We start from the raw sequence: 23,399 nt of genomic DNA on the forward strand, positions 1-23,399 counted from the left end.
GAAAGCCAATTAATAAACTGGGGCAAAGAGCATCATATTCTCTCTGGAGATGGGAGAGATGGGGGAGAGATGGATTTTGGTGAGCTGGCATGTGGCAGCTCCATGGGGAATATGCACAAGGAGCTCAGGCAGCTGTCTTTGGACCATGCGCATAGATAAGCAGAGAAAGGCAGTATTTTTGAGACTTCAGAGAGAAGTCAGGAAAGAGACCCAGTGGTAAGAGAAAGGGAGAGGGTAGAGGGCAGAGGGGGGGGTGGGGAGAAGGAGAGGGAGATAAAGTAAGGTTAACTAAGCTTTAAAATCCAGGATCTCGAAGTTTAACAGGCTTCTTTAATGCTTGGTTCTAGCAGTGTGTTCACACGGTCATTTGGTTTTATAAAATTTGCAAAAGTAAGTATTTTAGCCAGTCAGTTGAGTTTGTTGTCTCATTCTACTTTGGTTTTTGCTTCTATTTCCCCTCTTTTACTACTAGGTGGTGTTGGAGCAGACATGGATAATTTGGGGAACCGACTAACAACAAATTGAGTTGGGGATACATTTTGTTAGGGTTGAGTAGGGTATATTTTTGTACACCACAGTTATATACAGGTAGTTTTTTAGCAGCCTTTCTGACGTAGGTACGACTTCCAGGAATAGTCCAGTGCCTACTGTGCCAACTCTGTGCTGTAATGAAAAGATGCAGGGACAGAAATCTTATCACAATATGCCCTACAGGGCCCAGCACTGGAGGGAAATGTAAGAAGTTAAGGAGAAATAAGTTTGAAATGTATAAAGCCAGAAGCTTGTCTGTGGAGAATTCTTTCAACTTTCAGATATGCAAAAATGTAAGGAAAAGATTTGGTATTTACTGAGTTCTAATTTGAAAGAATGTGTACACCCCTATGTTCATTGCAGCATTATTTACAATAGCTGAGATTTAGAAGCAGCCCAACTGTCCATCAGTGGATGAGTGGGTAAAAAAGGCATGGTACATTTACATAATGGAATACTACTTGGCCATAAAAAAGGAAATGTTACCCTTTGTGACAGCATAGATGGAGCTGGAGACCATTATGCTAAGTGAAATAAGACAGAGAAAGTAAGTACCACATGACTTCACTCCTGTAGAATCTAATTAACAAACTAAACTAACAAAATAGAAGCAGACTTATAGAGAACAAACTGACAGCTGTCAGGGTGTGTTGCAGAGCTGGGTGAAAAACGTGAAGGGATTAAGCAAAAAACCAAAAAAACAAACTCACAGACACAGCCAACAGTATGGTGATGACCAGAGGGAAAGGGTGCTGGGGGGAGTAAAAGGGGGTAAACGGGGGATAAATGGTGATGGAAGGAGACTTGACTTGGAGTGGTGCACACACAGTACAGTGTATGGATGATGTATTATAGAATTGTACACCTGAAACCTACATAATTTTATTAACTAATGCCATCCCAATAAATTCAATGAAAAAAAAAGATAATGGAAAACAGTTTTCTGAAGTTGTTAAACCAACTCAAACTCCCCCAATAGTGGGTAAGTGATGCGGTATTGTCACTGACACCTGATATTGTCAGACTCGTTGATGTTTATCAATCAAATGGTCGTAAAATGATATTCTATTATCATTTACCTTTCCTAATCTCTGTTGATGTTAAATATCTCATCCTATTTTTATTCACCATGTATACTTTCCCTCCTTCGAAATGCCTGTTCATACATTTTGACTATTTTTTATTGGGATATTTGGGTTAAGCCAGTAAAACTGAATACAGTGTGAGTGCCTATCAAAAGGAAAGGGCATAAATGAGCTGTGCTGTGTAAAATGTAACATTGTTCAGAAACCAAAGGGAGTGAATCAAAGTAACATTCAACACTATGGATATCAGATTTAATAGAAAACAAGAGATTCTGATGGCATTTTTTTCCACAGAAATAAAATAAAATCCTAAAATTTTTATTTTATGGAACCACAAAACATCCTGACTAACTAAGGCAATTTTGAGAAAGATTTATGTTGTAAACCTAAACATTTACAAAAATCTGCCTTACCCTAGGGCTTAGGCACTCAATGTCTATGGTATATGCCTTTCTGAATTACATTTGCTGTTAACATTTTTATACAGTGTGGAAGGTAATGAATAAATAAACAAATATTTATCTCACATTTCCTTCCTCCCTCCCTCCCTCCCTCCCTCCCTCCCTTCCTTCCTTCCTTCCTTCCTTCCTTCCTTTCTCTCTCTCTCTCTCTCTCTCTCTCTCTCTCTCTCTTTCTCTTTCTTTCACGCTCTCTCTCTCTTTCCTTTCTTTGGAGGGAGGAAGAGAGGGAGAGAAAAATGATATGTGAGAGAAACATCAGTTGGTTGCCTCTCACACACCCCCACCTGGGGACCTGGCCCACAACTCAGGCATGTGCTCTGGCTGGGAATCACACCACTGACCTTTTGGTTTATAGGCCAGTCAATCCACTGAGCCACACCAGCCAGGGCCATCTCACATTTTCTGTGTAAGAATTACTATAGGAGAAATCAAAGAAATAAAACATGGTTCCTGGCTCCATCTCCCCCACAAAGCTTAGATGCTAATTAGAGATATAAGACACTTGCAAGCATCAGAGGCGGCATAGTAGCAAGTGAAAATAGTCAGAGGGTTGGTTTGTAGGACTGCGTCTTTTCATCTTATATCCCCTGCTGCTCCCAAGAGTGAGTGAATGAATGAACACTTAGAAGAAATTGGTTGATTTTGTTGGACCCATATTGTTTTCTTAGTTTTTCTAAATGTCAGAAGACCTCCATTTGTTCTTGTGAAGTTAACAGATCATGCACCTGGAGGGAAGTGTCCCCAGTGGACAAAGAAAGCTGGTAACAAGCTTGGAGACTTGGGGATCACATTTTTAGTGAAGAACTATAGAAATGATCCCTGAAAGTATAGTCTTGGGATCACATTTTTAAAAAGAGCTTTAGGTCTCTGGATTATGACAATGGAACCCTTGGTCTTGGACACATTTATTAATGTGACAGGCAAAACATGATTTTTCAGTGTTACTTAAAAATACCTAATGACATTGAACATCTTTTCATATGTTTATTGGCCATTGGTGAATTGCTTGTTTACATCCTTTTTATTTTTTTTATTTTTATTTTTTTTGTCTATTGATTTGTAGGCATACTTTGTTGAGGTGGATTTCAGGCAAATTGAGTTTGAGATAATGTATGTGTAAAAATGCCCAGTAAGTCATTGAAAATGCAGGACAAGGTCTCCAAGAAAAGAATACAAATGAGCAAAAGCAGCTTACTGACTCATAGCTCAAGGAGGAAAAGGGTCCAGCAGAGGCAAAGAAGTATTCAGAGCGATCAAGAAAACCATGTCCTCACGTGATCCTTAGCAGGCTCACTTTCTATTACTACACACTTTCTATTTCTATTACTTTCTATTTCTAGTGTGGCCTGCCTGCCTGCAGGAAGTCCAGGGTTTGTTTGTTTTGTTTGTTTGTTTGTTTGTTTGTTTAGTTTTACTCCCCAAGTTTAGCCAAGAAGCCCCAGGGGTGCTGATTCATGTCCAAATGTTTGTCCTTCTAGCTATTAGTTTTTGCTTAGCAAACCCAAAACTCAGTGTGTCCCCTTGATGCTACAGGATTCCACAGAGCCATCCTGATGTTCTAACTCCAGAATGTGCCACTGATGCAGTGTTGGTGCACTGCCTTCTGAAACCTGAGCAGTCTGAAGACATGCCCTGAGCAGGCCGTGCTCTTGTTGCCCGGTGACCATCTGCACTATCGATACTATTGCTGAAGCTGAACCATAGGATTGTTGTCTGCAGACCCAGGCCAAGCCAAACCGCCGTGGCTCTAATTGTGCAGATCTAACCCAGGTTATGGTCGTTCCTCATAGTACAGAGGAGAAATGCACAATGCGTTGTCCAATGGAATCTTCACCAAATATGACCTTATCAGCTTCAAACTCGTACGATTCACACTCACTGTCCTGGGGCCGTGCCTGCCTCTGGTTGGCTGTGTTGGGGGCATATCAACTAATGAATCCAGACCAGGGTTCACTTTTCCCAGCTAATTGCTTCACCTATCTTTCCCCATGTTCATGGCAAATTATCTCCTAGGGGTCTTGTTCTTTTCTGTTGCCTAATTTAAGTCCATCAAACAATCGTGATTCATTTGAACTTGAGAGGGAAAGAGGCAAGTTCTCACTTCCGTTCCTCCCAAGAGTACCATCATGTGTTGAGGGCTTTGACCAATTCATTCCCATTCCCAGCAGAAACTAAGTTTTCAACAGCAATGGATATGTTTGGGGGTGGGAGGGTGCTATCAGAATGCCCTGCTGTCACTTAGAGATACAGAGAACAGACTGATGGTTGCCAGAGGGAAGGGGGATTGGTGGACTGAGTAAAAAAGGTGAAGGGATTAAGAAATACAAATTAGAAGTTACAAAACAGTCATGGGGATGTAAAGTACAGCACAGGGAGTACAGTCAGTAATGTTGTAATAACTCTGTGTGGTGCTGGACGGGTACTGCAAATATCAGGGGGAACACTTTGTAAAGTATATGACTGGCTAACCACTGTGCTGTACACCTGAGACCAACGTAAAGTAATATTAAACGTAGACTGTGATTAAAAAATCAACTTAAAAAAAGTCCTGTTGCATCACAACAGCAGCTTCTCTCACTCTCTTCATCAGAAGTTACCCTGAAATGTTGAGCCCTTGCAGAGGTGGGCTTTCTGTGAGGTTAATGAAGCTTAAGTGTAACTTGCCCTGGTCCCTCCCTCGGGAGGGCCCTCACAATGTATTCATAAGCTCGTGTATTTTTGTAACAATAGCAAATGTAGACATTTTTGTGTTCTTTTTCTCAAAGAAGTGCTCTCCATCCCACTCCCCCGACCCCTGAGTTATAAAAACTTTAGGCTCTACAAACCCTTGATCCAAAACTTTGTAAAAAGTTTTTTGTTGTTTTAACTTGTAAGAGGTAAAGTAGCATAATGAAACCAAGCCGATGTGATGTGATGCCTGATTCCATTTCTTACTAGCTGTGTAGCACTGAGTGTGTTACTTAACCTCTCCGAACCTGAGGTTCCTCAGCCAGAAAATGGACTAATGCATGTCTTCTAGGCTTGTTGCAGAAATTAGAAAAGCTACCTCAATAGAACGGTGTGTGGCACTTAGTAGGTAATCAAAAGCGTTGTGTGTTACTGCTGTAATTATTTCTTTGTTAACTGCAGAAAGGCCTTTCCGGGAGAAGTGGAAACTTACTTCCCATGTTTTCTACATGTCTGTTTGTTCTCATTCCTTGCCTAGACCTGATCAAAAAGATCCTTGAACATGAAAAGAAGAAGCCAGAGAAGGGGGCTCTGCTCTGAACTCTTAACTGAGTAGGTCAGTTGCCAAGCACTGATTTTTTCTTTCCTATCAAGTTTGAGGTTTTCTGGGTGATTGGATTGCTTTGACTTTCCCAATATTATATTACAAAAACAATCCTATGTAAGCAAGAAGGAAAGAAAATGTCTTTCGAAACCATTCACTTTTGGTCTCAATCTCGCAGGGAAAAGTCAGATACTGAAAGTGTAACGGGAGGAGTCAACAGCGTTTCAAATGCAACGAGAAGTGACAAGGTGGTGGTCTCCAGCCCACATGCCAGCATGTCAAGTGGGCATGCCAAGGTGTGTCGTGGTTTCTGTTTTTCCAATTGAAGTTCCAAACATATTTAGTCTGCCAAACTCATGGGAGTTTTAAGTGGGAAAAAAATTTAATATAGTTACATTTTCAGTTTAAAAGATATGATTTATATACATAGATGCTTTAGTGAAAAAGCCTTGGAATGAAAGAGAATATCCCAAATACCCTCAAGAAATTATTTGGAACACAGAGGAAACCCAAGGAGATTGGAACATTTTTTATAATTGATTAATTGACTATTTTGCCTGTGGGTCTTACACTAATTCACTATAACCATAGCTTGTAACTAAAATACTGTTTTAGTTAAGATGACAACATGACAATGAATCTGTCTATGAAAGGACTTCAGCCCAAGGCACTTAGTTCTGCCTCAGAACTCAGGTCAGACTGGCTGGAGAAAACATGTGTGTTTTTTGAATTCCTTCCCACTGAGTTTCAACATCTTTTTCTGATTTCTTAAATATCCATCTGCTGCCCTTTCCCCCCAACCCCCCACCCTTTTAAGGACAGTGGTATTCATTCTCCTGAGCTTATATTTATATTCATCTTTGTTCTTCTTCATCGCCCTCCCCTCTGTCTCACAAACACACACGTCAGAGTGACCCCGGAAAATCAGGGAGGTTCCTCTCCCCCCCCCCCCCCCCCCCGTCTTCTCACTGGGGACTTGCTGAGCAGACTTTCTGGGTAACTCTTTCCAGCTTCTCCAGGTTTCTTTTCTATCCTCTTTCCCTCTACATTTCCACACACCTTTCCCCAAACTCCACAAGCAGGTCCAACAAGACACAAAACACACAGAAAAATTATAAACAGTGATTTCCTAAATACCCCAAATAGGTCAAACATAATCCCCAAGTACTCCATTGCTGTACCAACATTCAGAATCTGTTGGGAAAAATTTCATAATTGTGAGGCAAACTTCTGACATGGAAAAATAGCAGAACATATGGGAAAGACATAGAAAAACTGTCTGGAAACCAAATTATAAGCCAAATTGCTAGCAGTGCATGTATGTAGGGGATGAGAGATATTTGAACAGAAATAAAAAAGGGAAAAAAATGACTCTTATAACCCCTCCATATAGGCTCTTCTTATTTTAAATTTTACCATTTATTTTAGGCAAACAAAGAAGGAGTAACAGAAATAGTAAATGTAAGGAATACTGCGGAGTTCTTTCAGCAGAGGCCCCCGGGCCCACTTCGCTTGCACAGAGCTTCGGTGTGTTATCGCAGTAAGGTGGTTGTGCTGATGTATCTAAAAGTCCAGGTCAGGTCCTTCGTGGTGGCAGCCAGCTCATGAGAAGCTGGGAAAGACAAGTCTGGAGAGCTGTTGTGAGAGAAAAAAAAAAACTCTCTCTCTCGGTCACAGCCACAAAGGCATCAAAACAATGAAGACAGCAATACTCTCTGGTGAATGTTGGGATGACTCCCTCCTTCTGCACACAGGGTAGGAGCTAAGAAGATGGGACATAGGTCAAGTACCTGTGAACTTGTGTCAGTTTTTGAAGGGCAGTTACATATCTCAGAGAATGTGTGGAATACAGAGCTTTAAAAGCAAAATGCTTGAACAAAGTTATTTGTTAAAGTCTATCTGATTTTTACTGAACTTGGTGAGGGAACCAGGAACTAGATAATAAGGCAAAAGATCTGGTTCCCTGAAATACGTACAAACACATACAGTTAGCAAACAAAACCACTGCTACTTGAAATACTAAACTGAGTAACATTCTACAGGGCAATAAAACCATAACATCTTTGGGACTGATTTCTCTAGAGGCTATCACATGGGAACACTTGATCGAATCCTTCACAGTAGCCTCTAACTTCACGGGGTTGCAGCACCGTTTGCCCTTTTAACCGATGGGGATTGCTGGTCGAATATACTTGGGAAACAAAGTGACCAAGCCCACTGGAACGAGATGAGGGTAAACCAGGACCACGTGGTTTCACTCAGCCTGTCTTCCAGTATTAACTCTGCAAGTCCTCAACATTTCCCTTTGTGAGGGAGCCGGTTTTTCCCATACCACCATGGCTCGAATTGTGTATGAAGTAGGAATAAATAGGCTCCAGGAAGTGTGTCTGTGGATGCAACCCATGACTTTCAGTATTTGGAATGTGTGAAATCAGTTTTCGCTTCTCAGAATCTTCCTTTCTCACCAGCTAATTCCCCATTGAGTTCTGTGTAGGCAAAAAACCAACCAAACAAACCAAAACCCAACCAACCAACCAACCAACCAACCAAACAAACAAACAAAAAACTGTTCTTTCTTTAGCTGCCTTCACAACCACTGCTGCTTCTCTTCAATGCAGGTCAAAGAACTATTTGTGAAACCAGGACCAAGAGAAATCTTGTGAATGGCAAGGATTTATTTTTTCTCCTTATCTTTGTGTCCTTAGTCCTGACACAGGACCTGGCCCCTCAGTACCTGAAGTGGCCATAAACAAACGTAACTCGGCTATAAATACTCCTTATCCATGAACTTTACTTAGGCTGGAATGTGATGAAATTAGATAAATGGAGTTTGGGAAATGCCTGTTCACACTGCAGTATTTTTTTTTTCAGGAAACAAGGCAGTCAGGTATCCTGTTAACCTCACCCTCGTGTCTTTGACTATGAAAAAAATCTTTTATACATTTGTTCATTCTCCTGCATTTGTGAGGCTAAGCACCCCCAATTTTTTCTCTTATAAATGCTTCAAAAGATGTAGTAACTCGAATGTGTTCCCAAATTTGGTTCATTTGTAATCTTTAAAGGACAACTTCTCTTCTTTGGGGGCACTCTGGGCCTCTCAGTGACCAGACACGAGCATAGCACTTCGTTGCTGCATGCTCACTTGGCATTATCTGCTACTTGCTTTGGACAAGCAGGGAAAAAGCTATGTTCAAGACTGAAATACAATATTATCACTTGACAGATTCTGTAGTATTCCCTCAAAGCAGATAAAAATTATTCAAGTGTACTCTTTACCTGGCAATCTGTGATGGAGTCTTAGGAAGAGTCGTAACACAACAGCATTTAACTATTTTGTGTGTACGTGTGTGTGTGTGTGTGTGTGTGTTTGGGTGGGGGTGGACAAGGAGCCTAAATGTTTGCTTTGTTTATTTTTGTTTGGGAAAAATCTAGATTTTTAGAGAGAAGCTGGGCGCAGGTCACATGAACTCTGTGCAGAGGCATGACGACCCCACGGGGCAAGCTCTCTCTCCTCCCCCCGCTGCCTTACAAAGGGCTTGGGAGCAGACCTGGACCCTCTAACTTAGATGTGACTGTATTTAATAATTAGACCCAAGAATCTGACATTAGCTATGGTTTCTGTCATCTGGGATACAATCTGCTCCGATGAAAACTGCGGCTAAGGGGAAGACACTCAGTGGGGAATCAGCTAGTAAGAGCAGAACTCCTTAGAATCAAGTGATACCTGATTTTCATCAGCAAAGCAAATGGAAAAATTATATTTCCTTTTTTAGAGGAAGCTCCAGGGGAATCACACGTCACAGTTCTGGTGTCCCTGGAGAACACTGGCTTCTCCATCGCTGCCAAAGGGGAGGTTAAAATGAATACTTTCTTCATCCATTTGGGAAGCAAGTTTAACCTCAGAGGAATGGAGATGGTTTGAGACAGATTATTTCATTTCTTGCTCATGGTTCATATATTGTCTTCATTCTGTCTCTAAAGTGATTTTCCTAAATCCTTGTGGTTTCCCACCTTCTGCCCTTCTCTGGTTATATGTAAACAACTATCCATACAAGATTAGAGCAAGTAAATAAATTAGAATTAAAATCCAAATTTTTGTTTTTGCAGCCCTCTCCCAAACACTTCTTTGCATCTGGAAATTTATGTATGTTTTTTTCTACGTATGCATTAGCATCTTTTTTCTTAACAGAAACATGGTAAAAAATCTCAGAGACAAGGGAAAAACCCTAGACTTAAAAAAAAGTAGGATAGAGCAACTTAATCTGCTTGGAAAAACCAGTGTAAACTCAACACCTTGAAAGGACATTTTCCAGCACTGCAACTTCTTACGTGCCCCAGCGAGAAGTAGCACTCACTCACCACCCACTCTCATGGGTACTTCCGATGCTCAGATTTGGGTCTTTGTTACTTTTCTCCACTAGAAGGAGCCTGGACTCCTCAGGCTGCAGCAGTTTCCAAGATTAGAGACAAGAACAAAAAATTTTAGTGGATCAGGAAATACCCTTCTATTGCCAGGAAACAACGATTATTTAAAAATACATTAAAGTCTTCCAGTCAAGATGGAGGCACGTTTCGCCTCCTTGCATATCCACAGAGAGAATTACAACTAAACATCAGAACAACACCCAGAACTGTCAGAAAATTGAACTATATGGAAGTCTGACAACCAAGGATTTAAAGAAGCCACATTCATCTGATGGAGAGGCAGAGACGTGGAGATGGGTAGAGAGGCAAGGAGACACGGTGTGGCATGGAGAGGTGGTGGTAGTGGCAGAATGGGCAGTCCAGGTGGATAAATATCGGGAGGGACACCTTGGGAGCCAGTGATCCCAGCCCAAAGCCAGACAGCACAGCCCAGGGTTCTAGTGCCTGGAAGATAAATCCCCACAACTTCTGGCTGTAAAACCCGTGGGTGTTGGGGTGGCAGAAGAAACTGCTGGATTTTAGGAGACTCCACTTAAAGGGTCCACATGGTCTTAGAACATACACAAACCCACCCACTCTGGGATTCACCACCAGAGCAACAGCTGGAAGGGTGCCAGTCACATATGGGGAGTGGGTGAAGTGACTGGAAACATGGTGAGTGCTGGGCAAAACTGCAGAAGCCAAGCAGCAGCACAGTAGCCTCTCTGAGCTCACCCCCCACACAGAGCCACAAAGGGGTAAAATGGGTTGCCCCACTCTGGCCATTACCGTGGGCTCTGCCCCACACAATTTACAGGTGACTTTTCTACAATAGGCCACACAACTAAGACAGGCCACACAACTTTAGCCAGTGTTCCCACTGGCTAAATTTTGAAAAATTAAGAATCAAATGTTCTTTTTACTATGTTAAGTTCATAATGATATACAAAAGAAAAAAGCTAGGTGGAGCAGGAGGCGCCATTGTGGGAGTGGCCATTCGCCATGACAAAGAGGAATGGTTCAGTGCAAGGAGCCCAAGAGCCAGGACATCTACCTAAGGCTGTTGGTCAAGCTGTACCGGTTTCTGGCCAGATGAACCAACTCCACCTTCAACCAAGTGGTGCTGGAGAGGTTGTTCATGAGTGGTACCAACTGGCTGCCTCTGTCCCTTTCCCTGATGTTCCAACAGATGATGCTTCCTGGCCGGGAGGGCAAAACCACTGTGGTTGTAGGGACGATGTGCTTGCCCAGGAGGTGCCTGAACTGAAGGTGCACTTGTGTGAGCAGCTGCACCTGGAGCTTCATCCTTAAGGCCAGGAGTAGGATCCTCACCTTTGACCAGCTGGCCACAGATTGCCCCAAGGGCTGTGGCATCATCTTTCTGGTCCTTGCAAGGGCGGAGAGGCCTACAGGCATTTCTGCAAGGCCCCTGGAACTCCTCACAGCCTCACCAAACTCTACCTGCACTCCCAGGGCTTGGAGTCTTGAGTGCACCAGGGGCCAGTGGGCCAGCCATGGCTACAAAAACTAATCCCAGATCACACCTTGTTATTAAAAATATTTTGATGCTGACAAAGAAAAAAGTCAAAGTGTAAGAAAAAAGGTGGATATGAGACAAAAGACTTGTGACTATAAATATACTTGTTCAATTTAACTCATTAATGAAATAATAAGATAGTTTTTTTTTGTTTTCAGTTTATGTCTTGCTAAAGGATAATTTTAAAAAGAGGGCATTTATAGGACTCTGATGTAGATATTAAGACACACAATTCAACTGAATGAATTTAAAGATGTAATTGGCTTTATTTAATGATTCACGAATTGGACAGTATTACATGTAGCAGACAGAAAGAGCTCCAAGGAGCTGTACAAAATGGAAAACTTCTATACAGAGAAGAAGGTAGGGCAAGGAAGTTTTTCTCACAAAAAGGGTATTGTTTGAGGCAAGGTCACTCTCCTTTGGGGGACAGGCGGGGTCTATCACCTCACTAGTGCTGACCAGGTAATTCTAGATTAGCTAAAGGTTAGTTATGGGAGAGGCTGAATCTGCAGTCAGGTCAGTGTCGGTTAGTCTGAATTATTAAGTCTTACTTTGCTGATGTAAGGCTTAGCACAAGTGACTCCATTATGGGCCTGTTGTCTCTTCTTTAACAATATAAAATGAATCCATGTAAAAGATTTTATTTAATTCATTAGTTATTGAGGGAGCCAGCCCTATGTTACCACTTGGTCAAAGGAGAATTTCAAGAACCACATATATGTAGGCAGTAAGTAAGGAATGTTGAAATGAATTTACAAATAGATGCAAAATGGTTCTATCCATAGGCAACAATAAATTGCATTGACTGTTAATTTGCATTTCTATGGACAAGAATCCTTTGTACTATCACTAGGTTACTACAATTCACAGAGTTGTGAAATAGTTTGTAGTGAGGGGAAAATAGCATTTCTCCTTCCTTTCTAAGTTCTTGGCTGGGACCCTGTAACAAGGATTCACAAGAAAAGTCCATATAAATTTGCATAAATTCTATGTGACAGAGGAGACTTCACAAGGAAATCAAGACCCAAAGAAGTAGTTATACCTGAGTGTTTTAGTGCTGGGTTTCATGAAGGGTGGAGAGTGGTAGAAAATATGATAGCGTGGCCCCCCCCCCCCCCCCAACACACACACAGAGGAGTAAATAGCAATAGCAAGCTGGAGTAAATAGCAAGGCCTGTTTGCTCAGATTCCTATCTTGGAGATAAGGATGTTCCTTTTCTCCGGGAATAGGAAGCGCGCCTCCCACGTGACAGTTTTATGACCTGCTTCAGGGGAAGCTCAGAATGTTCTTCCTGCACATGCCATTTCTCAAATTCCTTCAGCTTAAAACATTCAGCGTGTCAAGGTGCCATATTTTGGGATAGTATGTCAAGTTCAGAGACAATGGAACATGGAAAATGTGCAGACAGGACAGCCGGTACAGGTGTGGGCAAAATAGGTTCACAGTTGTTCATGAGGAAAAAGACATGATATGATTATAACAATAGCTTTATTAATTCAAAAGAAGGTCACTTACAACTGTAAACCTACTCTTTTTTTAAAAAGATTTTTTATTATTTTTAGAGACAGGGGAAGAGATGGAAAAAGAGGAGAGAAATATCAATGTGTGGTTGTCTCCTGAGCACCCCCTACTGGGAACCTGGCCCACAACCCAGGCATGTGCCCTGACTGGAAATCAAACCAGAGACTCTTTGGTTTGCAGGTTGGTATTCAATCCACTGAGCCACACCAGCCAGGGCTGTAAACCTACTCTTGCCAATCCCTCTATGTATATTTTTTGCCTATTTCAAAGTCTTTCACATTTCTTTCTGACAGTTTACTAATAAAGTATATAAATGTTCTTATTTCTATGTCTTTATAAAGGAAATAATATATACAAAGAACATCAGAAGCAGATATTGTTCCAGGAAAGAGAAAAGTTGATCAACATCAGCAACCACATGAAATAACCAGGAGAATGGACGTTTGGCAATTATTCAGCACACACAGTAGTCATGCAGGAAGGTAATGTATTCCAAGAAAATAAAAGCACCAGATATCCCAAAGAAGAGAATTAACTACATAGACTCAATCCCTCACCACCCTGGAGAAGCTATTTCTACGTCCTTGCTGTGCAAAATATGGTTCAAGGGTGAGTAGTGTTGCCATCCCTTGGGAGGTTATTAGAAATGCAGAATCTCCTACTCCAGTCCTCCTAAACCAAAGTCTGTATTTTAACGAGATTCACAGGTGGTTCATATGTCAGACTATTATATCACAGTGGTAAGACTATTGGTTAGATACTGCCAAACCCAGAATATATGAACAAGTGTATCATTTTATAGAGAGAAACTATGTATCAAAAATCAAAATCTATAGGAAAGGCAACTAATTAAAAGTCTTTTTTAAATTAAAATAAAGATTTAATTAAATAACTAGTGGTTTGGGGTAGAATCATTGTGGATTGTGATCAGATTCCAAATCCAATTACAGGCCTGTTAATATGAGCAGCAATTATTTGACTACCCCAGCCCTGCAGTGGTGGGAATCAGCATAATATTGTGAGTATTTGTCTCTATATAAGTTGTTTAAAATATTTATAAGAACCTGCTATGTTAAATTTGTAATTTTAAATAATTAGAGTATATAATTAAATAAGTTTATAATCACTGAATATTTGGGAAGCTTAAAGTTGCTAAATCTGTGATTTGGTGGGTCAGTTGTACGGGTAGTGTGAGTGTTTAGGGCATTGTTGATTGTTTAGTATATAAAGAAATGCTGATTGTTTAATGCATTTCTTCTGCAATGTTGTGTACAAAATACAATTCCCAAATCATTTATTTCATGTTAATGGCCTGCAGGTAGTCTGGGGAGGCCCTCCTTCCGCCTATGAGTTGAGTTCAGGTATGTTCCTTGTGTTTCTGTTTTGGGACTGGTACCTGCTCAGGGGACTTCTCAGGGCCCATGGCAGAACTGCAAAAGAGGAGAATGAAGACATGCGACTACCTTAAACCCATGGCTCAAAATTGGCAGGCTCTCTTTTTGGTCCACATGCCATTGTCTAAAGCAAGTCACAAGGCCAAGGCTAAGCCCAACATCAAAGAGGTAGGGAAGACTGCGCTACCTGCATTCTTGAACCATGGCAAAGGGGGAGGAAAGGAAGAATTGTGAGCAAATAACATAATCTTCCACACTCAATACAGCCATGAGATCAAAATATTGGATATGTACAGAAACAGAAGTAGTAATGATCATTTTCCATGCACGGAAGCCTCAGAAATAATAGACTTTCTATAGCAAATTTCTGGTTAGTGAAAGATTATTTATTTTTTGTGGGATCAAATGCAATATGACAAGAACATCATTTGATCTCAGTGTTTTTGTAGCAGGATTGCAAAATTACTCATGATCAGAAATTTAGGCAGGGTTTAGTTTCTTTATTTTGTCTATAGCCAATTTGATCTTGTAACCTGATAGGTAGCTAGAAAGAAAAAAACAAAGTGAAACTCAATTTAATCTGGTTTAAAATGTATTCTGATCCAGTAGTTCAAACCACCTTATTAGGTAGTTCTCAGGTTCTTGGATTCCCCACATTTTCATGGCTCTTTTATCTGAAGGTACAGGGACTATTATAGATTACTGTATTCTTGTGATAGGGGGTGGAGGGAGGGGCCCCTATGGCCTTCTGGTTCTTGGTTGTGATTTGGTTAGTTCATCCAAGTTTTGGCTATAACTATGGTGGCTGCTAAATTTATCTCTTTTTCTGGTTCAGTCAGGGCCTAGTCACCCTTCCCTGTTGGCTTGGCATCCTTCCAGCTCTCTTCGGCTGCAGGCCCTTAGACGTACCCCCCCACGGAGCTCCTGGCCAGACTGTTCATCCTGCAGCATCATCTCTCCCATTGCCACAACAGGTCCCAGGGCAAGCTGCTGGCTCTCAGCTGTGTGTTGTGTGTGTTACCAAGTGAGGCCTGGGAGTAAAAATTAGGTTCCCTTGCCTCTCTCCTCTCCCCTGTCCCCTCTTTCTCCTTCCCCTGCCCCCCACTTCCTCTCAGGGACCTCAGCACTCCAGTCTCCTAATCATGCCAAGACATCTCGTGCTGAGATGAAGCTACTCAGAGTAGCTATCCCAGAATCCCACAAGAGGGGGCCAGATGACCACTGTGAAGCATGAGTTTCTCACTGTCCACCTTTCCCTTCCCCTGATCACTCTTTTTCTTGTCACCGTCCTCTGCACCACAAGAGGAAAGTTTACTTTTACTTCTCTATCACATTCTCTTTCTACCACAGAGTAGAAAGTTTCTTGGCATAGTGTTATAGGCAAAGAGGAAAAGTTCTATGATTTGGTTCGCCAAGTCTAGCTCCTAACATGTTAAGTGAGAGCCAAGTGATGTAGAAAAACACCTTTTACCTTGACAGTTTCTCACTGCAAAATCCTAGTTAATACGTCAGAAGCAGACTGTTACTTCTTTTATTCCTAATTACCATTCTCCCTCCAACAGGCACACAGATGGGTGGTTTTAGCTCTTTCAAGAGAAGGTCCTGACTAGGAAAAGCAAAAGAGAAAAGTATGCGAATTTTTCTAGGTTCTGCTGTGGTCACACTGACACTTTGTATTTGTCAGGGCTCAAGTTGAACAGTACTTCAGATAATCAGATTTGTTTCCACTTTTAGGTCTACTATCTTCTGAGGCAACACCGTGGAGAGCAATCCGGGACCTACACGAAATGAAGGTTGATATTCACCTGTAGCCAGCTGTTAACTTTATGTCTGTGTTATTTTGAGGGTTGGGGGACAGCCAGGGGTGATGAAGATTATCTAAAAATAAGAAAGAAAAATCAATTAGTCATCTCCAAATTGCCTGTCATTATAGGCTAGGCAATAGGAATCCCTGTCCTGTTTATCAACCATCCTTCATTTCTGACCAAAAGAAGTCCCATTTGCATTGTCCTAATTCCCCTTGCCTTGTCTCTGTGGCCAGACTCTGGGATCTTCACCTTTAGGACAGTCAGCTGCGGCTCTGTGGCCTTCAGCACCTCAGAAGGAAATACCTCCTCTTCTCTGGTTGACAGCCACCTAGGAAGACTAGAAGCACTGTTCTAGCAGGAGCCATAACTCACAGGATCAAGGCTGCTCCTGCTCTTCGGGCTATTTAAGAAATGAAAATCACTTCATATATAGTGTTCAGCTTATTCAATCCTATCCAGAGTACAGTTTTGTAGAATCTCCTAGAGGAAATTTCGAACAAATCCCCGACTCCATCAGGATGTGCTACGACCTGGGAGATGACCTGATTTCTACATAGAGAGGGAAACACCACCTCTCCTGCCTGTGTTCTGTGACTGTGCTGGCACCTGGGACTAGCAGAGCGACCTTGATGACAGAACGCCGATAGCATCATGCCCTGTGGAGTGATACTCTGAGAGTTACAACCTTCTCCGAAGGTATTATCTCCCTCCCATATCTCCTTGGCTCTTTAAAATTCCTTTGAAACTCAGAATCATATTGATGGAAACTTTATGGGAAAATCTAGACTGAGATTGGTTATCCAATCAAGAGGAGAGCCGTATATATTTTAGAACCATTCTGGGCAAAGAAAGAAACAGCATGCTCAGGACCACTGCTGTGTACTCACTGATCTCTACAATAGGAGTTCAGTTAGCAAGAGCACTGGGCCAATGGGGCTAAAGTTATGTGTTCACATCTCTAGGATATAGTCATCTGAACGGTTTTATGGCTTTTTATGAGTAACCCAACTCCAACCTGCTCCTGGGCATAAGGAAAGCAAACACGTGACTAGAATGATGTCTCAAAGCTCAGGTCTTACTGATCCCTAAGACAGACAGATCCTTTCCAGTCCAACAAGCCTAGAGGATCCTAATTGCAACATGGCCCAAGAGGCTCAGCATTTTCAGTTTGGACTGTAAACTTTGTCAATTTAAACCACCATCTATAGCTCATCAAAATTAGTATTTTTTATACCTGGGCAAATCTCCCTACTGATCTTTGATCCCAGACACCAAATTTGGGTGGTTTCAAAGAGAAGGGGCTTCAAGAAGAGCCTCAAAAAGATTTAATATTTTTTGAAAGATTTTATTTATTTATTTTTAGAGAGAGGGGAAGAGAGGGAGAAAGAGAGGGAGAGAAACATCAATGTGTGGTTGCCTCTCATGTGCCCCCTACTGGGGACCTGGCTCAAAACCCAGCCATGTGCCCTGACTGGGAATCAAACCAGCAACCCTTTGGTTCACAGGGCGGCACTCACTCCACTGAGCCACACCAGCCAGGGCAAGACTTAATATTTTTTTATGTATAAAACGGATGTGGGGTGGGCACCATCCCTGGAAGGAGTATTTAAGAATCTCTAAGAGAAGGTATTAACTTTTAAAATTTATTTAAATATTTTTATATACTCTGGGAACTGGATATTAAGTGAACTTTTCCTATTCCTTGAAAGTTTTAGCAGAAGTTTCAAAGGCCCAAAATAATACAATACATACGAAATATTCTCACATTCTAAAGAAAAGGCTAGGCTACCTCAGGGTGGCCCCATCTCTATCAGCCCATGGCCCACTCTCAGGCTATCTCAGAGGATGAGAAGCATTCAAATTTGCAGAACCTTAGAAAGAGGGGCAGGGTGCTTGCTGTGCATTTCTTCTTTCTGCCTCTGAGAAGGCAGGCTACAGAAGGGAGAGACTTAACCTTTATCAAAAACCCGGAGCCATTTAGAGAACTTGGCATATGTCCCTGGAGTCAGAGGGGCATGAAGATTGACATTAGACTCATACCTGAAGAGTGGAGAGGCTGTGCCTGGGCCTGACAGGGTAGAAAGCACCCCAGCAGGTCCTATTTCCCCTGAGCCTGCAGTGGGCCCTGCAGATTAAGTGTGGCCATGGGCAGTTGTCTTGAAATGGCTGTGCCCAAGAGGGCCTCCTGATAGGGGGAGCTATCCACAGCTGGGAGAACCTGCAGATGACCCTTTAGAGGCATCACCCCCATCATAGGGAGTGGAGATGATTGATCCCAGAGGTGGGAAGGTGTGGAGCAGGGATGGGATGGGGCTTCACTAAAGAACCCAAGTGGAGCCCCAGAGAGTAAGAGCATGCATTCGGAAACCAGCACACCCAGATCAGCCCTGTACTGGTCAGGTAAGACCCTGCCCCTTACGCTTCTCCTTCGCCCCTGCTCCAAACCTGTGAGGCCGGTAAACAGCAGTCAGCAAGTGAGGGAAAGAACCACGCGAGACAGAAGGAAGTGAGGCAGTGCCCCTGCATGTCTTGGTTCTAATTCCACCTGAGAGAAAGGAGGAAAGAGATGTTTTCAACAGAGTTTATAGTTTTAATATTTCACAGAACTGGATTATTTAAGACCAGAGAAAGGGGAAAAAATTCCTTTGTTATCTGAGAATGGCAAGAAAAGCTAAGAGATCTGTTTATCCAAGAAAAGAACAATTAGAGAGGATGTGCAAAGGCAGTGGGGAGGAAAAATCGTGTTGTTTTTGCTGGCCCTCTATGAAGTCTGGATTGTTCAGTAAACTGGTTGTAATTTTATATTGTTTTAATAGTTTTCTAAAACAAACTATAGAAAGGATTAAGGTATTTATGTTTATTAAAAGGAGGCTTAATGTAGAGAATACATAATACAAATATATAATTATAGTATTTATCTCCCAAATTGCTTTCAATACAGGGGTCATATGTTTAAAACAAGCAAGCAAGCAAACACACATAATAATTAGGCTCTCAGATGCCAGCATTTGGGGATGATTTTGATAACCTGAGGATAGAAAAGACTAATGATAATAATAACATAGATATGCATTTTTGCTTTTTGTAACACCCTCAGGTCAAATGATATTTTCCCTTTAGGCAGGTGCTTAATGGAAATAACAGTCTTTTTATTCCCCCTCCATGGAAGAGTGTATCTGCATCAAATTTTACCTTCTCTTCAGAACACTTTCCTGTGTTAATTTTGTTCCATAACAGCCAGGTGAAATCCTATAAACTGGTGCTATTTAAAAGAAAGGGAAGAGGACCTGGCAGGTAGCTCAGTTGGTGAGAGTGTCTGTCATTCCTATACCCCAGGGTTGGGGGTTTGATCCTCGGTTGGGGCACATACAAGAATCAATCGATGAATGCATAAATGAGTGTAACAACAAATCAGTGTTTCTCTCTCTCTCTTCCTCCTTCCCTCCCTCCCTCCCTCTTCCTCTTGCTCTTGAAAATCATTAAATTTAAAAAAGGAAGTGGAGTCTGTTACCATCCCTATGTTTCAGATGAAAAAGCTAAAGTTGAATGACTTGCCCCGGGTCCACCAGCTGGTTAGTATACACTCCTCCTTTTAAGACTATAGGGTCTTAGAAATCTTTGTAATCCCAGCACATGGCACAGTGCCTGATTCAGGATTGGTTCTCAACAGAGGTTTGTTGACTGAATAAATGAATGAATGTATAACAACACAGGGATGGAGAAGGCATTGGGACCCAGCTCAACCTACTTCTAGTCCAACGTTCTTCCTCCTCACCAGTGCCTGGTCACACAACTTACACAGAACTTACATAGAAGAGGGTCTTACCGAAACCTTTAATGTTCTGTTGCACTTTTGGTGACATTTTGCACTTTTTGGTGCACTTTTGGACTTTTAATGTTCTGTTGCACTTTTGCAGAGGGTGGTTTTAGGGCTATGCTGCACCTGAGAGCACATAGGGCTTGGTGGAGTGGGGTCATCTATGCAGTATTGCACGGTGGAGAGAGGGCTGAAGTGGCCTGGCTTCCTCTGTAGCTGTCTGGCCTGCTCCAGGTGGGTAGGATGCTGTTGGGAAGCTCAGGTCTGTGGAGGGCAGTAGGGCCTGTGGGCATGCCTGGCTGAATCCCTGTAGATGGTGAGTTGGTCAGAATTCTTTCATTATTCACTATGTTCTTCATTTGGTAAAATTGTATTGAGTACACACTAATGTGCTAGACACTACTTAGGAGAAGGAGAACCTTCCGTAATTGCTGTTTATTCCCCTGGACATCCCACTGTCCCCATTGTCTCTGACCTGCTTTTGGCCAGAGAATTTGGGGCTGGAGGTCAGAGGCATAGGTCCTAGTCCCATTTCTATTACCAACTCCCTGTGAGATCTTGGGTCAGTCACTGTCCTGGGTCTCTTTGAATGTCCCTTACAGATTTACTTTCTGCTCTCTTCCACCCGTCTGCCTGCCCTGGGAGCCTAACCTAGGTGAACTGCATCAGTGAGCCCCCTTCCCCTGTGCTTTGGTTAAATTCAGCAAAAGCAGAGCACTGGCTGGGGATAGAAGGGAGAACAGTGAGGTCAGGGAATTTATTCCTTTAGCCCCTTCCCTCCTGTGTTATACTGGCTGGCTAGGTCCTCCTGTCAGGCAACCCTTCTCATATAGCTCCTCTGGTTTTAATAACTGCTCCCTTCTCTCTCTTGTTCAGACCTGGGACGGTAAAGCTTTCCCTCTGAAACTGGCTTGTTGCTTTTCCTTAACCCTGGTAACAGCTTCATTATAAACAGACCCTAATTTAAATTCCTTTTCATTATCCCTCTTAATATAGTCACTAAATCTTTCTGAGCCTATTTCCCAATTTACATATCACATGTATGGAAATTGTTATTATCTTAATATTGTAACAGAATTAATATTTTATCAGAATTCCTTTTGGAGAGAGAACTATCTTTTTTATTGTATTTTTTCCATTGCTATTTATCCCCCTTATACCCTCTCTCCCCTGCAATCACCACACTGTTGTCCATGTCTGTCAGTCCATTTTCTTTTTTGCTCAACCCCTCTACCCCCTAACTGCCTCCCCGCAGAGCTGTCAGCCTACTCTCTATGAGTCTGCCTCTATTTTGAGAGAACCAACTTCACTTGGAAAAACACCTTGCTAAATAGTTGGTGTATTAGGTATCTATTGCTGTGTAGTAAAGCACCACAAATTTAGCAGCTGAAAATAATGTTTATTATCTCACAATCTCTGCGGGTTAGGAGTCCAGGCATAGCTCAGCTGGGTCCTCTAATTTGGGCCTCACCCAACTGCAATCAAGATGTGGCCTCAAGGGGGAGGCTTGACTGGGGGAGAAATACTTCTGAGCTCACTCAGATTGTTGACAGAATTAAGTTCCTTGCACTGGTAGCACTGAGGGCCCCAGCTTCTTGCTGCCAACGGAGACTGTCCTCAGCTCCTAGAAACCCTACGGTTCCTAGACGCTGCCCGCAGTTTCCTGCTTTGGGTCCCTCCCAACAGGGCTGCTTACTTCACCAACCATGCAAGGGGAGCCTGTAGACGGAGTTGAGAGCAAGACAGAGTCGACGTAAAGTAATGTGATCACAGAAGTGACACCCCACCACCTTGGCCTCATTCTCTTGGTTGGTAGCACGTCGCAGGTGTTGTCCATACTCAACAGGAGGGGATCATTCAAGGACACGAACACTGTGAGGTGGGTGATGAAGGCCATCCTAGAGACTTTGGCTACCACGTTTGGGAAGAAGGTAAGTCCTGCCAAGGGCTTGGATGTTGGACATGGTCGAGATTTAGGGGTTGGGGGGTGAGCTGCATCATACTAGGATATGGAAAGGCAAGGAGAAAGGGAGAAAAAGTGGAGGAAGAGGCCGGGAAGCTCAAGGCCAGAATTAGGCAAAGCCAGTGAAAGCCCATGGTCATGGCTTGACCAAAGGGTCTTTTGAGAGTGACAGTGCCTATGGTACCTGAGTATAACCCCCTCCTCCCTCTCCCCTGAAATCTTCAGTAGAATCTACCTTCTTCTGGGATGTTAGGTGTGAGTGATTTTGTTTTTGACACGATAGACACTGAAGAATTTTGTCCCAAGTTTGACATGAGAGGTAATGAGGTTCGAGCCTGGTGCCGCTCAAGAGGACATGGGTGACTGGAGCTGAGGAGTCCTGAGGCGCTAATTCACAGACATCTTGGAGAGGCCTTCCAACTTCCCCCTTTGGCCAGGGAAGTGGCAGGGGAGGTGAGGGGCTGGGATGCCTCCAACCGTGATTGGCATTGCATATAAACTTGAAGGATTTAAATAAGATTGTTTCTCGATTGGAGAGAGAGTTAGTTGGAGGCAGGGAAGGGAATACACTTATTGACCTAGGATGGGTATGTCTTGGGTGCCTGGATCAGTCCCAGTTTAAGCAACAAATCACACAGTCACTGAATTAAGGCCCTCCTCTGTGTCTGCAGAGTTGAAAGAGAGATTAAGCAAGACAGTGCTTTCTATGTATGTCTAGATGTTCCTTACCAAAAGTGCTACTGGTTGGGATTGTTCTTATTTGACACATTTCAAAAGTGAGATGCAGAGATGTTCAGTAATTTGCTGGAGGTCACACAGCTGGTAAGTGGCAGAGCCAAGACACAAGTCCTCACCTGTCTCATCCTGTACTCATTGTCCTTTCATTCTTTTCTCATTCTAATGTCTGAGGCAATTTGGAGGCCTGTAACAACCCCCAAATTATTATGAGCTTAGTTAAATTATTCCCTGCTTATTTCCTCATGACATACCCCTGCAGGGAGAGCTTTAGGAACTCGCCTAACTTTACACATCAGATTTTAGTTTAGAACTGAATGGATCACAGTGTGAAGTAATTGGGAAACTTTTGGTTGCAAGTAACAGAATATCTGATTAAACATGGCTCAACAATAGGGGTCTATTATCTTATGTAAAAAGAAGTCTAGATGTGGGAATTTCCAGAGGCTTAAGGATGCTTGAGATCTGGTCAGCGAGGCTGCAATTCCCTTGGCTTTCCCTTCATGGTCACAAGACAGCCGCCACTGTTCTAAGCACTACACCCGCATCTGACAATGCCAGCAAAAAGAAAGGTTTTTCTTCTCATGACTTCTCTTTTATCAAGGAGGAAAATCTTCTTAACAACCCTCAGCTGATTCCCCCTTATAACTGCTTGAGCCTCACAGTCTCATACTTACCCCGCTGCAAGTAAAGGGAAATGAGAATACCATGACTGCCTAAGGCCCAGAGGCAGAATGGACCTTCCCCAAGCAGACTGCTGCCGGACTTGAACAAATTTGGCCTTTTGGTAGCGATGGAGAAGGAAGAAAAGGCAGCTGGGTCCACAGTGGCTACTACAGGACTCTATGCTAATGGCTCCTAACACTGG

At 42.6% G+C, this 23,399-nt stretch overlaps 1 long non-coding RNA gene and 1 pseudogene across 1 annotated transcript in view; both read left to right on the forward strand.

Annotated features, from left to right (window-relative positions):
- LOC139440972 (uncharacterized) overlaps positions 1 to 12,959 on the forward strand; it is a 72,771-nt gene extending 59,812 nt beyond the window's left edge. The window contains exon 3 of the long non-coding RNA XR_011651307.1: positions 12,856 to 12,959. This is a non-coding gene — a long non-coding RNA (uncharacterized lncRNA). The remainder of the gene's footprint in view (positions 1 to 12,855) is intronic.
- LOC112306873 (large ribosomal subunit protein eL18 pseudogene) lies at positions 10,691 to 11,283 on the forward strand (annotated as a pseudogene).
- Positions 12,960 to 23,399: the final 10,440 nt, after the last annotated feature.

This window comes from Desmodus rotundus, chromosome 6, assembly GCF_022682495.2.
Source record: "Desmodus rotundus isolate HL8 chromosome 6, HLdesRot8A.1, whole genome shotgun sequence".
In the NCBI taxonomy this organism is placed as follows: Eukaryota; Metazoa; Chordata; class Mammalia; order Chiroptera; family Phyllostomidae; genus Desmodus; species Desmodus rotundus.